This window comes from Rhinopithecus roxellana, chromosome 19 (genome assembly GCF_007565055.1).
Source record: "Rhinopithecus roxellana isolate Shanxi Qingling chromosome 19, ASM756505v1, whole genome shotgun sequence".
Taxonomy (NCBI): domain Eukaryota; kingdom Metazoa; phylum Chordata; class Mammalia; order Primates; family Cercopithecidae; genus Rhinopithecus; species Rhinopithecus roxellana.
In genome coordinates, this window is record NC_044567.1 from 22,149,186 (window position 1) to 22,165,386 (window position 16,201).

Below are 16,201 nucleotides of genomic sequence, written 5' to 3' on the forward strand. Positions count from 1 at the left end.
GAGCCCAGGAGGCAGAGGTTGCAGTGAGTGGAGATCATGCCACTGCACTCCAGCCTGGGCGAGAGAGCAAGACTGTGTCTCAAAAAAAATTTTTTTTATTTAATTAAATTAAACTTAAAATCCTGTGCCTAGCCAGGTAAGGTGGCTCATGCCAGCAATCCTAGCACTTTGGGAGGCCGAGGCAGGCACATGGCCTGAGCCCAGAAGTTCAGGACCAGCCTGGGCAACATGGCGAAAACCTGTCTCTACCCAAAAAGATACAAAAATTAGCGGGGGGCAGTGGCATGAGTCTGTAATCCCAGCTACTGGGGAGGCTGAGGTGGGAGAATCGCTTGAGCCCAGGAGGCAGAGGTTGCAGTGAGTGGAGATCATGCCAATGCACTCCAGCCTGGGCAACAGAGCAGGATCTTGTCTCAAAAGGAAGAGAGAGAGAGAGAAAAAAAAAAAGATCCTGTGCACTGTCTAACATGGGTAGAAGTTTGCCCACTGTAGAGGACATCACCACTGCTGCTTGATTTGTCCTGTGATGTGTATACCGAGGCTGAGGCCAGAGACAATCCTAACCATTTTCAGGGGCTCAATCCCTCCCACCCGCATCCAAACCACACTGACCTGGGAGTGGAGAGATGACTCCAGAAAAAAAAAAAAAAAAAAGAAAAGAAAAGAAAAGAAAATTCGGCCGGGCGGGATGGCTCAGGCCTGTAATCCCAGCACTTTGGGAGGCCAAGGCGGACAGATCACCAGGTCAGGAGATCGAGACCATCCTGGCCAACATGGTGAACCCCGTCTCTACTAAAGTACAAAAAATTAGCCAGGCGTGGTGGGGGGCGCCTGCAGTCCCAGCTACTCAGGAGACTGAGACAGGGGAATCGCCTGAACCCAGGAGGCGGAGGTTGCAGTGATCCCAGATCGTGCCACTGCATTCCAGCCTGGTGACAGAGCAAGATTCCATCTCAAAAAGAAAAGAAGACCGGGCGCGGTGGCTCAAGCCTGTAATCCCAGCACTTTGGGAGGCCGAGACGGGCGGATCACGAGGTCAGGAGATCGAAACCATCCTGGCTAACACGGTGAAACCCCGTCTCTACTAAAAAAAAAAATACAAAAATCTAGCCGGGCGAGGTGGCGGGCGCCTGTAGTCCCAGCTCCTCGGGAGGCTGAGGCAGGAGAATGGCGTAAACCCGGAAGGCGGAGCTTGCAGTGAGCTGAGATCCGGCCACTGCACTCCAGTCCGGGCGACAGAGCGAGACTCTGCCTCAAAAAATAAAAAAAAAGAAAGAAAAGAAAAGAAAAGAAAATTTCTGAAATCCCTCCCATGCACATCCACGCAGGGAAGAGGCCCCTCCTCCACTCTGGACATCTGGATGCCCCCAGCTTTCCCCGACCTTCGCACCCCTAGTCCTCTAATGTCCAGGAAAGGAGGTGGGCTCAGCCGCGATGGCGGTTAGGTGATGGCACACTAAGACGAATAGTGCATCTCTTCCGGGCAGTGGCCAGTTCAGACAAGAAAGGGCTGTGTGACCCCAGGCCCAGCAACTAGATGTCCACACTGATGTCCCCTCCAGACCCATCTTAATGGCCGCCCAGGGCTGTCTCAGGCCTCCTGGGCGTCAGCCTGGGGCGCAGTGCGGGGACTGGAGAGAGAGGCGTCGCTGTCGAGGTTTTCAGAGCTCTGCCTCCTGGCAGCGCTGTCCGGCGCGTTCGAGGCGAGTCCGGGCCAATCACAGGCTGGAGACGCGCAACGCCGCGCCCGGTCCCGCCAGAGGGCGCCCTAGGCCCGCACTGCCCGGGTGGAGCGCGATCGCCCGGATTTCCGCGCAGCTCGCGCCCTGCCTGCGCCCCACCCCTTACGGGAGGCTTAGCGGTCTGGCAGCGCCGGAAAGAGCAAGTCCAGCCTCTGATACATACCTCGGACATCGCCAGGCGGCAGGATAGTGCGTCGAGAGCGCGGGGGCGAAGCGGGCGACCCGATGCCCACGAGTGTTCCTACGGGAAAGCAGGGCCTGCGCTCACCGAGGGCTCCGCGTGCTACTGGCTGTCCGGGGGCGGTTCCCCTCGGTGTCCACCGCCCAGCGCTTGCGGACAGCCCCGGGGGGCGGAGTGCCCGCTGACAGCTGGCCGCCCGCAGTAGCCTAATTAAAGTTGAACCGCACTTCCAGAGCGTGTGGGTTGCTCGCTAGGTCGCGATCCACTGCCTTCCACCCTCCTGGCCTCCTGTGATGGGGCGGGCAGATCGGCCTAATCTCCCCCACGTGCTGTGTGGCCCTTGTTAGAGGCGGAGGTTGATAAGGGCGAGCCCTGCTAGATCTCAGCTCCTTTCCGCAGCTCTGACACTTGCATTCCTCCCCCAGGGCACGGGTGAGTCAGGGCCAGCACCAGAAGTGACTATGATGGGCTCTTTAGAGACTGCTGCCACGTTCTCACCTGCTTGCCTCCGTTTCCCCTCTAGTATCTAAGAGAGAGGTCAGTTCTCCCTAAATTGATCTGTAGAACAATGCAATCCTTATCAAAATCCTAGAAGACTTTTCTGTTGAAACTGGCAAGATGACTGTAAAATTTAAAGGAAGGCCGGGCGCAGTGGCTCACGCCTGTAATCCCAGCACTTTGGGAGGCCAAGGCGGGCTGATCACGAGATCAGGAGATTAAGACCATCCCAGCTAACAGGGTATAAACCCCGTCTCTACCAAAAATACAAAAACAAAACTGGGTGTGGTGACAGGCGCCTATAATCCCAGCTACTCAGGAAGCTGAGACAGAAGAATCGCCTGAACCCGGGAGGCACAGGTTGCAGTGAGCAAGATTGCACCACTGCATTCCAGCCTGAGCGACAAAGTGAGAGTCTGTCTCAATAAAAAAAATTAAAGGAAATGCAAATGATATAGATTAGCCAAATCTTTTTTGTAAATGAAAGAAAAAGTTTGAGAATGCATATTACCTGATTTCAACACTCTGAAAAGAATACAGTGAAGAAGACAGCATCATGATTTGTTGTTTGTTTGTTTGTTTTTAATTGTTGTTGTTGTTCTAAGAGAGAGGGTCTCAGCCAGGTGCAGTGGCTCACGTCTATAATCCCAGCAGTTTGGGAGGCTGAGGCGGGGGAATCACCTGAGGTCAGGAGTTCAAGACCAGGCTATCCAACATGGTGAAACCCCATCTCTACAAAAATACAAAAATTAGCCAGGCATGATGGTGGGTATCTGTAATCCCAGCTACTCTAGAGATTGAGGCGGGAGAATCACTTGAATCCAGGAGGCAGAGGTTGCAGTGAGCCAAGATCACGCATTAACTCCAGCCTGGGTGACAACATGAGACTCCATCTAAAAAACTAATAATAATAATAATAATAAGAGAGGGGGTGGGGCGGAGCAAGATGGCCGAATAGGAACAGCTCCAGTCTCCAACTCCCAGCGCAAGCGACACAGAACACCGGTGATTTCTGCATTTTCAACTGAGGTACTGGGGTCATCTCACTAGGGAGTGCCGGACAATCGGTGCTAGTCAGCTGCTGCAGCCCGACCAGCGAGAGCTGAAGCAGGGCGAGGCATCGCCTCACCTGGGAAGCGCAAGGGGGAAGGGAGTCCCTTTTCCTAGCCAGGGGAACTGAGACACACAACACCCAGAAAATCGGGTGACTCCCACCCCAATACTGCGCTTTGAGCAAACGGGCACACCAGGAGATTGTATCCCACACTTGGCCAGGAGGGTCCCACGCCCACGGAGCCTCCCTCATTGCTAGCACAGCAGTCTGCGATCTAACCGCAAGGCAGCAGCGAGGCTGGGGGAGGGGCGCCTGCCATTGCTGAGGCTTAAGTAGGTAAACAAAGCCGCTGGGAAGCTCGAACTGGGTGGAGCTCACAGCAGCTCAAGGAAACCTGCCTGTCTCTGTAGACTCCACCTCTGGGGACAGGGCACAGCTAAACAACAACAACAAAAAAAGCAGCAAGAACCTCTACAGATGCAAACGACTCTGTCTGACAGCTTTGAAGAGAGCAGTGGATCTCCCCACACGGAGGCTGAGATCTGAGAAGGGACAGACTGCCTGCTCAAGTGGGTCCCTGACCCCTGAGTAGCCTAAATGGGAGACATCCCCCACTAGGGGCAGTCTGACACCCCACACCTCACAGGGTGGAGTACACCCCTGAGAGGAAGCTTCCAAAGTAAGAATCAGACAGGTACACTTGCTGTTCAGCAATATTCTATCTTCTGCAACCTCTGCTGCTGATACCCAGGCAAACAGGGTCTGGAGTGGACCTCAAGCAATCTCCAACAGACCTGCAGCTGAGGGTCCTGACTGATAGAAGGAAAACTATCAAACAGGAAGGACACCTATACCAAAACCCCATCAGTACGTCACCATCATCAAAGACCAGAGGCAGATAAAACCACAAAGATGGGGAAAAAGCAGGGCAGAAAAGCTGGAAATTCAAAAAATAAGAGCGCATCTCCCCCTGCAAAGGGGCGCAGCTCATCGCCAGCAACGGATCGAAGCTGGTCAGAGAATGACTTTGACGAGATGAGAGAAGAAGGCTTCAGTCCATCAAATTTCTCAGAGCTAAAGGAGGAATTACGTACCCAGCGCAAAGAAACTAAAAATCTTGAAAAAAAGTGGAAGAATTGACAGCTAAAATAATTAATGCAGAGAAGGTCATAAACGAAATGACAGAGATAAAAACCATGACACGAGAAATACGTGACAAATGCACAAGCTTCAGTAACCGACTCGATCAACTGGAAGAAAGAGTATCAGTGATTGAGGATCAAATGAATGAAATGAAGCGAGAAGAGAAACCAAAAGAAAAAAGAAGAAAAAGAAATGAACAAAGCCTGCAAGAAGTATGGGATTATGTAAAAAGACCAAATCTACGTCTGATTGGGGTGCCTGAAAGTGAGGGGGAAAATGGAACCAAGTTGGAAAACACTCTTCAGGATATCATCCAGGAGAACTTCCCCAACCTAGTAGGGCAGGCCAACATTCAAATTCAGGAAATACAGAGAACGCCACAAAGATACTCCTCGAGAAGAGCAACTCCAAGACACATAATTGCCAGATTCACCAAAGTTGAAATGAAGGAAAAAATCTTAAGGGCAGACAGAGAGAAAGGTCGGGTTACCCACAAAGGGAAGCCCATCAGACTAACAGCAGATCTCTCGGCAGAAACTCTACAAGCCAGAAGAGAGTGGGGGCCAATATTCAACATTCTTAAAGAAAAGAATTTTAAACCCAGAATTTCATATCCAGCCAAACTAAGTTTCATAAGTGAAGGAGAAATAAAATCCTTTACAGATAAGCAAATGCTTAGAGATTTCGTCACCACCAGGCCTGCCTTACAAGAGACCCTGAAGGAAGCCCTAAACATGGAAAGGAACAACCGGTACCAGCCATTGCAAAGACATGCCAAAATGTAAAGACCATCGAGGCTAGGAAGAAACTGCATCAAATAACGAGCAAAATAACCAGTTAATATCATAATGGCAGGATCAAGTTCACACATAACAATATTAACGTTAAATGTAAATGGACTAAATGGTCCAATTAAAAGACACAGACTGGCAAACTGGATAAAGAGTCAAGACCCATCAGTCTGCTGTATTCAGGAGACCCATCTCACATGCAGAGACATACATAGGCTCAAAATAAAGGGATAGAGGAAGATCTACCAAGCAAATGGAGAACAAAAAAAAGCAGGGGTTGCAATCCTAGTCTCTGATAAAACAGACTTTAAACCATCAAAGATCAAAAGAGACAAAGAAGGCCATTACATAATGGTAAAGGGATCAATTCAACAGGAAGAGCTAACTCTCCTAAATATATATGCACCCAATACAGGAGCACCCAGATTCATAAAGCAAGTCCTTAGAGACTTACAAAGAGACTTAGACTCCCATACAATAATAATGGGAGACTTCAACACTCCACTGTCAACATTAGACAGATCAACGAGACAGAAACTTAACAAGGATATCCAGGAATTGAACTCATCTCTGCACCAAGCGGACCTAATAGACATCTATAGAACTCTCCACCCCAAATCAACAGAATATACATTCTTCTCAGCACCACATCGCACTTATTCCAAAATTGACCACATAATTGGAAGTAAAGCACTCCTCAGCAAATGTAAAAGAACAGAAATTATAACAAACTGTCTCTCAGACCACAGTGCAATCAAACTAGAACTCAGGACTAAGAAACTCAATCAAAACCGCTCAACTACATGGAAACTGAACAACCTGCTCCTGAATGACTACTGGGTACATAACGAAATGAAGGCAGAAATAAAGATGTTCTTTGAAACCAGTGAGAACAAAGATACAACATACCAGAATCTCTGGGACACATTTAAAGCAGTGTGTAGAGGGAAGTTTATAGCACTAAATGCCCACAAGAGAAAGCTGGAAAGATCTAAAATTGACACTCTAACATCACAATTAAAAGAACTAGAGAGGCAAGAGCAAACACATTCAAAAGCTAGCAGAAGGCAAGAAATAACTAAGATCAGAGCCGAACTGAAGGAGAGAGAGACACAAAAAACCCTCCAAAAAATCAATGAATCCAGGAGTTGGTTTTTTGAAAAGATCAACAAAATTGACAGACCGCTAGCAAGACTAATGAAGAAAAGAGAGAAGAATCAAATAGACGCAATAAAAAATGATAAAGGGGATATCACCACCGACCCCACAGAAATACAAACTACCATCAGAGAATACTATAAACACCTCTACGCAAATAAACTAGAAAATCTAGAAGAAATGGATAATTTCCTGGACACTTACACTCTTCCAAGACTAAGCCAGGAAGAAGTTGAATCCCTAAATAGACCAATAGCAGGCTCTGAAATTGAGGCAATAATTAATAGCCTACCAACCAAAAAAAGTCCAGGACCAGATGGATTCACAGCTGAATTCTACCAGAGGTTCAAGGAGGAGCTGGTACCATTCCTTCTGAAACTATTTCAATCAATAGAAAAAGAGGGAATCCTCCCTAACTCTTTTTATGAGGCCAACATCATCCTGATACCAAAGCCTGGCAGAGACACAACAAAAAAAAGAGAATTTTAGACCAATATCCCTGATGAACATCGATGCAAAAATCCTCAATAAAATACTGGCAAAACGGATTCAGCAGCACATCAAAAAGCTTATCCACCATGATCAAGTGGGCTTCATCCCTGGGATGCAAGGCTGGTTCAACCTTCGCAAATCAATAAACGTAATCCAGCATATAAACAGAACCAAAGACAAGAACCACATGATTATCTCAATAGATGCAGAAAAGGCTTTTGACAAAATTCAACAGCCCTTCATGCTAAAAACGCTCAATAAATTCGGTATTGATGGAACGTACCTCAAAATAATAAGAGCTATTTATGACAAACCCACAGCCAATATCATACTGAATGGGCAAAAACTGGAAAAATTCCCTTTGAAAACTGGCACAAGACAGGGATGCCCTCTCTCACCACTCCTATTCAACATAGTGTTGGAAGTTCTGGCTAGGGCAATCAGGCAAGAGAAAGAAGTAAAGGGTATTCAGTTAGGAAAAGAAGAAGTCAAATTGTCCCTGTTTGCAGATGACATGATTGTATATTTAGAAAACCGCATTGTCTCAGCCCAAAATCTCCTTAAGCTGATAAGCAACTTCAGCAAAGTCTCAGGATACAAAATTAATGTGCAAAAATCACAAGCATTCTTATACACCAGTAACAGACAAACAGAGAGCCAAATCAGGAATGAACTTCCATTCACAATTGCTTCAAAGAGAATAAAATACCTAGGAATCCAACTTACAAGGGATGTAAAGGACCTCTTCAAGGAGAACTACAAACCACTGCTCAGTGAAATAAAAGAGGACACAAACAAATGGAAGAACATACCATGCTCATGGATAGGAAGAATCAATATCGTGAAAATGGCCATACTGCCCAAGGTTATTTATAGATTCAATGCCATCCCCATCAAGCTACCAATGAGTTTCTTCACTGAATTGGAAAAAACTGCTTTAAAGTTCATATGGAACCAAAAAAGAGCCTGCATTGCCAAGACAATCCTAAGTCAAAAGAACAAAGCTGGAGGCATCACGCTACCTGACTTCAACCTATACTACAAGGCTACAGTAACCAAAACAGCATGGTACTGGTACCAAAACAGAGATATAGACCAATGGAACAGAACAGAGTCCTCAGAAATAATACCACACATCTACAGCCATCTGATCTTTGACAAACCTGAGAGAAACAAGAAATGGGGAAAGGATTCCCTATTTAATAAATGGTGCTGGGAAAATTGGCTAGCCATAAGTAGAAAGCTGAAACTGGATCCTTTCCTTACTCCTTATACGAAAATTAATTCAAGATGGATTAGAGACTTAAATGTTAGACCTAATACCATAAAAACCCTAGAAGAAAACCTAGGTAGTACCATTCAGGACATAGGCATGGGCAAGGACTTCATGTCTAAAACACCAAAAGCAACAGCAACAAAAGCCAAAATTGACAAATGGGATCTCATTAAACTAAAGAGCTTCTGCACAGCAAAAGAAACTACCATCAGAGTGAACAGGCAACCTACAGAATGGGAGAAAATTTTTGCAACCTACTCATCTGACAAAGGGCTGATATCCAGAACCTACAAAGAACTCAAACAAATTTACAAGAAAAAAACAAACAACCCCATCAAAAAGTGGGCAAAGGATATGAACAGACATTTCTCAAAAGAAGACATTCATACAGCCAACAGACACATGAAAAAATGCTCATCATCACTCGCCATCAGAGAAATGCAAATCAAAACCACAATGAGGGCCAGGCGCGGTGGCTCAAGCCTGTAATCCCAGCACTTTGGGAGGCCGAGACGGGCGGATCACGAGGTCAGGAGATCGAGACCATCCTGGCTAACACCGTGAAACCCCGTCTCTACTAAAAAATACAAAAAACTAGCCAGGCGAGGTGGTGGGCGCCTGTAGTCCCAGCTACTCGGGAGGCTGAGGCAGGAGAATGGTGTAAACCCAGGAGGCGGAGCTTGCAGTGAGCTGAGATCCGGCCACTGCACTCCAGCCTGGGTGACAGAGCAAGACTCCGTCTCAAAAAAAAAAAAAAAAAAAAAAAAACCACAATGAGATACCATCTCACACCAGTTAGAATGGCAATCATTAAAAAGTCAGGAAACAACAGGTGCTGGAGAGGATGTGGAGAAATAGGAACACTTTTACACTGTTGGTGGGATTGTAAACTAGTTCAACCATTATGGAAAACAGTATGGCAATTCCTCAAGGATCTAGAACTAGATGTACCATATGACCCAGCCACTACTGGGTATATACCCAAAGGATTATAAATCATGCTGCTATAAAGACACATGCACACGTATGTTTATTGTGGCACTATTCACAATAGCAAAGACTTGGAATCAACCCAAATGTCCATCAGTGACAGACTGGATTAAGAAAATGTGGCACATATACACCATGGAATACTATGCAGCCATAAAAAAAGATGAGTTTGCATCCTTTGTAGGGACATGGATGCAGCTGGAAACCATTATTCTTAGCAAACTATCACAAGAACAGAAAACCAAACACCGCATGTTCTCACTCATAGGTGGGAACTGAACAATGAGATCACTTGGACTCGGGAAGGGGAACATCACAAACCGGGGCCTATCATGGGGAGGGGGGAGGGGGGAGGGATTGCATTGGGAGTTATACCTGATATAAATGACGAATTGATGGATGCTGACAAGTTGATGGGTGCCGCACACCAACATGGCACAAATATACATATGTAACAAACCTGCACGTTATGCACATGTACCCTAGAACTTAAAGTATAATAATAAAAAATAAAAAAATAAAAATAATAAGAGAGAGGGTCTCACTATGTTGCCCAGACTAGATTTGAACTCCTGGGATCAAGTTTTCCTCAGGCCTCAGTCTCCGGAGTAGCTAGACTACAGGCATGGACAGCATGGTATTGATGTGTGAATAGACATAACATAAAGGGACAGAGTGAAGTCCAGAAGTAGAGCCACACCAGTATGGTCAATTGTTTTCAACAAGGAAGCCAAGGTGATCCAATACTTACTTCAACAAAAAAATGACTGAAAAATTAGACTTCATAGCCAGGCATGGTGGTGCACATCTGTAGTCCCAGATACTTGGGAGGCTGAGGCAGGAGGATTGCTTGATCCCAGGAGTTTAAGTTTATGATGACCTATAATCACACCATGGCACTCCAACTTGGGCAACAGAGCAAGACCAAGTCCCTCCCACAAAAAAAAGAACTTCCATATGCAAATAATAATAACTTGAAATGGCTCATAGACCTAAATATAAAAACTAAAACTAAAACTGAAACTAAAACTTCTAGAAAAAATGAGGGAACATCTTTGTGACCTTGGGTCAGGCAAATATTTCTTAGGTTAGACATAAAACCCACAAATCACAAAAAAACTAATACGTTGAACTTCATTTAAAAAAAACCCCAAACCCCAAACTTCTGTTCTCCAAAGACACTGTTAAGAACAGGAAAAAAACAAACCACAGACAAGAAAAAATATTTGCAAAAGACATCTTAAATAACTTTTATCTTTTACCAGCAAAGAATAAATACAGATGGCAAATCAACACATCAGTAGATACTCAGCATAAACAGCCATTAAGGAAAAGCAAGTTAAACTCACAATACAGCACCACCACACATCTACTAGAATGACAAAAATTAAAAAGACTGACAATAGTAAGTGCTGACAAAGAGGCAGAGCAACTGGATATCTCATATATTGCTACTGGGAATGCAAAATGATTCAATCACTTTGGAAAAGATCTTGGCTGGTTTTTTTTAAAATAAAGTTAAACATATACTTATCATCCAGCCCAGCAAACACAGTCCTAGATTTTTAGCTAAGAGGAATGAAAATGTATGTTCACACGAAGTCTTCTCTGCAAAAGATTATATCAGCTTTATTCATAAAAGCAAAAAAATAGAAATAACCCATTTGTCTGTCAACCAATAAGTGGAAAAACAATTTATGGCAGATTTATAGAACAGAATACCTCTTAGCAACCTAAAGAAACAAACCACTGATATAAGCAAAATTGTGGTTTAATCCAAAGCATTATGTTAAGTGAAAGAAGCTAGACACAAAAGACTACATACTGTCTAATATTTATATGAAGGTATAGCAGCCGGGCACAGTGGCTCATGCCTGTAATCCCAGCACTTTGGGAGGCCAAGGCAGGCGGATCATGAAATCAAGAGATCGAGATCATCCTGGTCAACATGGTGAAATCCCGTCTCTACTAAAAATACAAAAATTAGCTGAGCATGGTGGCGGGTGCCTATAGTCCTAGATGCTCAGGAGGCTGAGGCAGGAGAATACTTGAACCTGGGAAGCAGAGGTTGCAGTGAGCCAAGATCGTGCCACTGCACTCCAGCCTGGCAACAGAGTGAGACTCCATCTCAAAAAAAAAAAAAAAAAAAAGTGTAGCAAAGGCAAAAGGATGGTGACAGAGGCCAAGGCGGATGGGGGAGTTGATGGCCAAGTGGTATGAGGAAATTTTTCAGGATGCTGGAAAATTTCTATATCATGACTTCAAGGCTGGATAAAGGTCAACTGATGCCTTAAATACAGCTCAACAATGATAACCCCTTGGCCCTTTCACTGCCTAAAATAAAGAACTTAGGGGTCCCTCACATAAAGCATCTGATGAGTTAACACTAGCCAGATCCAGGCAGCTATGTTTGCATTGAATGGAAGCAAAACTTTCCTGCCTTGAGACAGAAACAAAGGTGATATCTGATGACACCTTCAAATCAAAGTTTTAAACTAGTCACTTACCAGCCAAAGACAATTGTTTCTATTCTTTTGCAGATTACAGTTGAACATGGCAGATAAAGACAATTACCAAAAAAAAAAAAAAAAAAAAATTTGACTGAAGTTGAGTGTAGTTGTGAAAGTTAAGGGCAATGATACCTGGGGTAAGGGTGGGGATGCAGGGGATGGACTCTCTGTAGTGTTCCCTTCCCTTGGTCCCCTAAGCAAATTCCTTTTTAATTTAATGATTATCCAAGGCTGCATGGCTTTTATCTTTTTATGATGCCTCTCAGGTCCATAGCTCCAGTCCTAGTGATAGTGACAAGAGGCAGAGAACTTCTAGGCAGACAGGGGTGGGTCCCTGGTGAAGCCCCACCCTCAAACCAAAAAGCCTGAGACCACAGCCCAAAGTGAGAACTTATATCCCTGTTTTCCTGCTTGAATGTTGCCTGTTCCTAAACCACCATGGTCCGGCCCTGCCCCATCCTGTGCCTATAAAGACCCCAGACTCAGTCGGTAGAGAGGAGAGGCAGCTGCATGTTGGGGACTATGGCCGAAGTCAGAGAGAACCGGCTTGACTTCAGAGGGACAGCCTGACCGTGTAACTTCAAAGAAGAATCCGACCAGAGACTGCTGGACCTCAAGGGAAGATTATCTACGTCCCCTGGCCCCTTTTCAACTCCCCTTCCCTCTGACAGCCACTTTTATCAGCAATAGAATCCCCCACATTCACCATCCTTCAATTCATTTGTGCAATCTTATTTTTCCTGGATGCTGGACAAGAGCTTGGGGGCCACAAGTATGAATACAAAAGGCTGTCACACTGGCCCTTTGCCATCACTGGTGGAAGGCAGCCACCTCACATGAAAAGGCAGAGGGCCCACTGAGCTGTTAACACTTAAGCTGTCCACGGATGGCAGAGCTAAAGGAGCAATGTAACATGTGCTCTGGGGCCTCAGGGGTCCCAGACACCTCCATCCTAGATGCTGCCATGGGATCTGCCAGTGCCCAAAAGTGCTTGTCCTGGCTCCTGCACCTGCTCACCTGCACGCTACCTCCTGTGAGTGGTGCAACACAGCCGGTGAGTGGAGTTCACTCCTGCCAGTGCCAAGGTGGCCAGCTGGTTCTAGCACTCATGCACTCCAGTTCCTGTCTCATTCACTCACATACTCCCGCCTGTGAGGAGTTGAGAGCTGCAGGCTGAGTAAATGAGGCACCCTTGTTGCAAGTCCCTCGAAGGGGTCAGGGAAATATCCTGCTTCATTGGGGGACCTATCCAGGATTCCTCAGAAGGGCAAGTAGATCTGTCTCTTCACTTTTTTTCCTAAGACTTCTTGTCCTCAGACTTTCCCTCTGAGCTATGCCATTTGCAGAGGACAGGATGCAACCCTGCCACCTCTCTCTTTCTTTCAGGTGAAAGGAATGTTAGCTCTGTTTCCCTTCAAAGAGGTCTAGCCATCATGTGGGACCGGAATAAAGTCCTGGGGCAACTGAAGGCATCTGGAGGAGGCCACTCCTTGGTGTTGCCAGAAGGCCCCTAAACTGGACCCCATCCCCGAAGCCACCTTAAGGCATTGACCAAGACCCCCAGACTTTTCTATGGTATCTTTCCCTTCTTTCACGATTAAAAATGGCTCCTCTCTCTCCTTATAATGATAAGGGTTTTGCTGCAAACTGCAGAAATGTTACTAGGTAGAATGAACATTTGGCCCAGTCACCAGATACTCAATTCAGAACAATGTGACTTCCATTTGTTCTTAGAGGTGCAACCCCCAACCCCAACCCCAACAGCCACAGGTGTGCGCAGCACATGGCAGTTCCCCTCCTCACCCTCCCCTCCCAGCTTGGGCGCCTGAGTGTGTCCGGAGCATGCACATGAAGTGCCCAACGGCGGGGTGGGACAGAACTGTGGCTGCTGCCCAGGCCCCAGGGCAGTCTTGGGGGCCAGGGGCCTCACGCAGCCAGTAGCCCAGCATTTCACACTCACTGTCGCCTCCTGCCACATGTCCACAGAGTCTTTCCTCCCCCAGCCAGCAGAGGGGTCCAACTCTGTCCAAATCTGAGGAAGGATACAGTGATTAAAGGAGCCCATTTACATACAGCAAGAGGTTCTTCCCCCTCTTAAGCTGTTTTTTTTTCCCCATTTCCTTTTTTTTCCCTCTTTCCTCTAAAGAGGGGATTCTTTTCCTACCTCAGCACTCTGCTTATGATAGAAAAGCAGTGGAGGGGTAAGCCCACTGGCTAATAACTGCAAATTTGGCAAGGCCCACCTGGGACTTAATCTAAATGAATCCATGCACCCCCTGAGACACCTTTTCGTCCCAAACTCAATTTTTCTTTTTTTTTCTTTTTTTTTTTTTTTGAGATGGAGTCTTGTTCTGTTTCCCAGCCTGGAGTGCAGTGGGCTATCTCCACTCATTGCAACTTCCGCCTCCTGGTTCAAGCGATTCTCCTGCCTCAGCCTCCCAAGTAGCTAGGACCACAGGCACCCGCCACCACGCCCAGCTAATTTTTTTTTTTTTGAGACGGAGTCTCGCTCTGTCGCCCAGGCTGGAGTGCAGTGGCGCGATCTCTGCTCACTGCAAGCTCTGTCGCCTCCTGGGTCCACACCATTCTCCTGCCTCAGCTTCCCGAGAAGGTGGGACTACAGGTGCCCGCCACCATGCCCTGCTAATTTTTTTGTATTTTTAGTAGAGATGGGGTTTCACCGTGTTCTCCAGGATGGTCTCAATTTCCTGACCTCGTGATCCGCCCGCCTCGGCCTCCCAAAGTGCTGGGATTACAGGCGTGAGCCACCGCGCCCGGCCAATTTTCGCATTTTTAGTAGAGATGGGGTTTCACTATGTTGGCCAGGCTGGTCTTGAACTTCTGACCTCATGATCCGCTCTCCTTGGCCTCCCAAAGTGTTGGGATTACAGGCGTGAGCCACTGTGCCTGGCCCAATCCCAAACCCAATTCTAAACTTCAGGTTGAAGCCCTAGAAAGGAAAATCAGATCTGAGGGATTGGAAGCCAAGCAGCAGGCACAGTATAAATGGGGAGGACGAGTTCCTGCCAATTAAGCCCCTGCTTCATGGAAGGAGGCCACACTCCATGGCATAGATAAGGCCCAAGGAACCCAAAGGTTGCCGACAGTAGGGGGCATGGAGGCATAGGTGAGTGCAGATAATTCCTATTCTTTTTTTTTTTTTTTTTTTTTTTTTGAGGCGAAGTCTCGCTCTGTCGCCCGGACTGGAGTGCAGTGGCCGGATCTCAGCTCACTGCAAGCTCCGCCTCCCGGGTTTGCGCCATTCTCCCGCCTCAGCCTCCCGAGTAGCTGGGACTACAGGCGCCCGCCACCTCGCCCGGCTAGTTTTTTTTTTGTATTTTTAGTAGAGACGGGGTTTCACTGTGTTAGTCAGGATGGTCTCGATCTCCTGACCTCGTGATCCGCCCGTCTCGGCCTCCCAAAGTGCTGGGATTACAGGCTTGAGCCACCGCGCCCGGCCGATAATTCCTATTCTTTAGGCCCTCCCTGCTTCACGGGTGCAGTCCGTAATGGCACCTATGGGTGGTGTCCATCTAAGGTCACCAGGACTCGGGGATAAACATATAGAAGAGAAAAGAAGGATCCCTGTTTTCTCCTGGGGAAAGAGGGAAAGAAAATGAGACATGCCTATTTCCCTCTCTTTCAGAATGGGCACCAACTACCTTCACCATCCTCAGTCTATACTCCTCTGAAGTGTAACCTGAATCACTGGGACTGCTTTGACCCTCAGACTCTAGAGGGAAAATGCCTCATAGCCCTTTGCACAAAGGTTTGGCCAAATTATGATCTGTAGGAAGGACTGGCTTGGCCTCAGGAAGGAACCATTCATTTCGATAATGATCATGCAGGTGGACCTTTTCTGTAAACGGGAGGGCACATGGTCTGAGGCCCCATAGGTGCAGGCCTTCTTTACCTTGCAGAACAATCCAAACCTTTGCTGACAGTGTAGAATTGCTCCAGCCCTCCTGTTTGCCATCTCAGAGAACAATCCCAGAGAACTAAAGAAACGAACCCCAGAGGCACCTCCAGCAAGGAAACCAGCTCCCTCTGGCCCTGCTCCTCTGGGTCCACCCCATCCTCCCTACCCAGTTTCTTTCTCTAGCTTGGCCCCTCTCAGAAATCCCCACCCTAGACAAGCCCCAGTCTCACTCTTGCCCTCCAACAGATGCTTGGTGAATTTGGCCCCCTGGTCCAGGTCCCCTTCTCTCTACAGGACTTAAGGCAAATTAAGGGGGATCTTGGCAAGTTTTCAGAGGACCCTGACAGATATATAAAGTCTTTCCAGAATTTAACCCAAGTATTTGAACTCTCCTGGAAAGACATTATGTTACTTTTGAATCAAAGCCTGACTAACACTGAGAAGCAG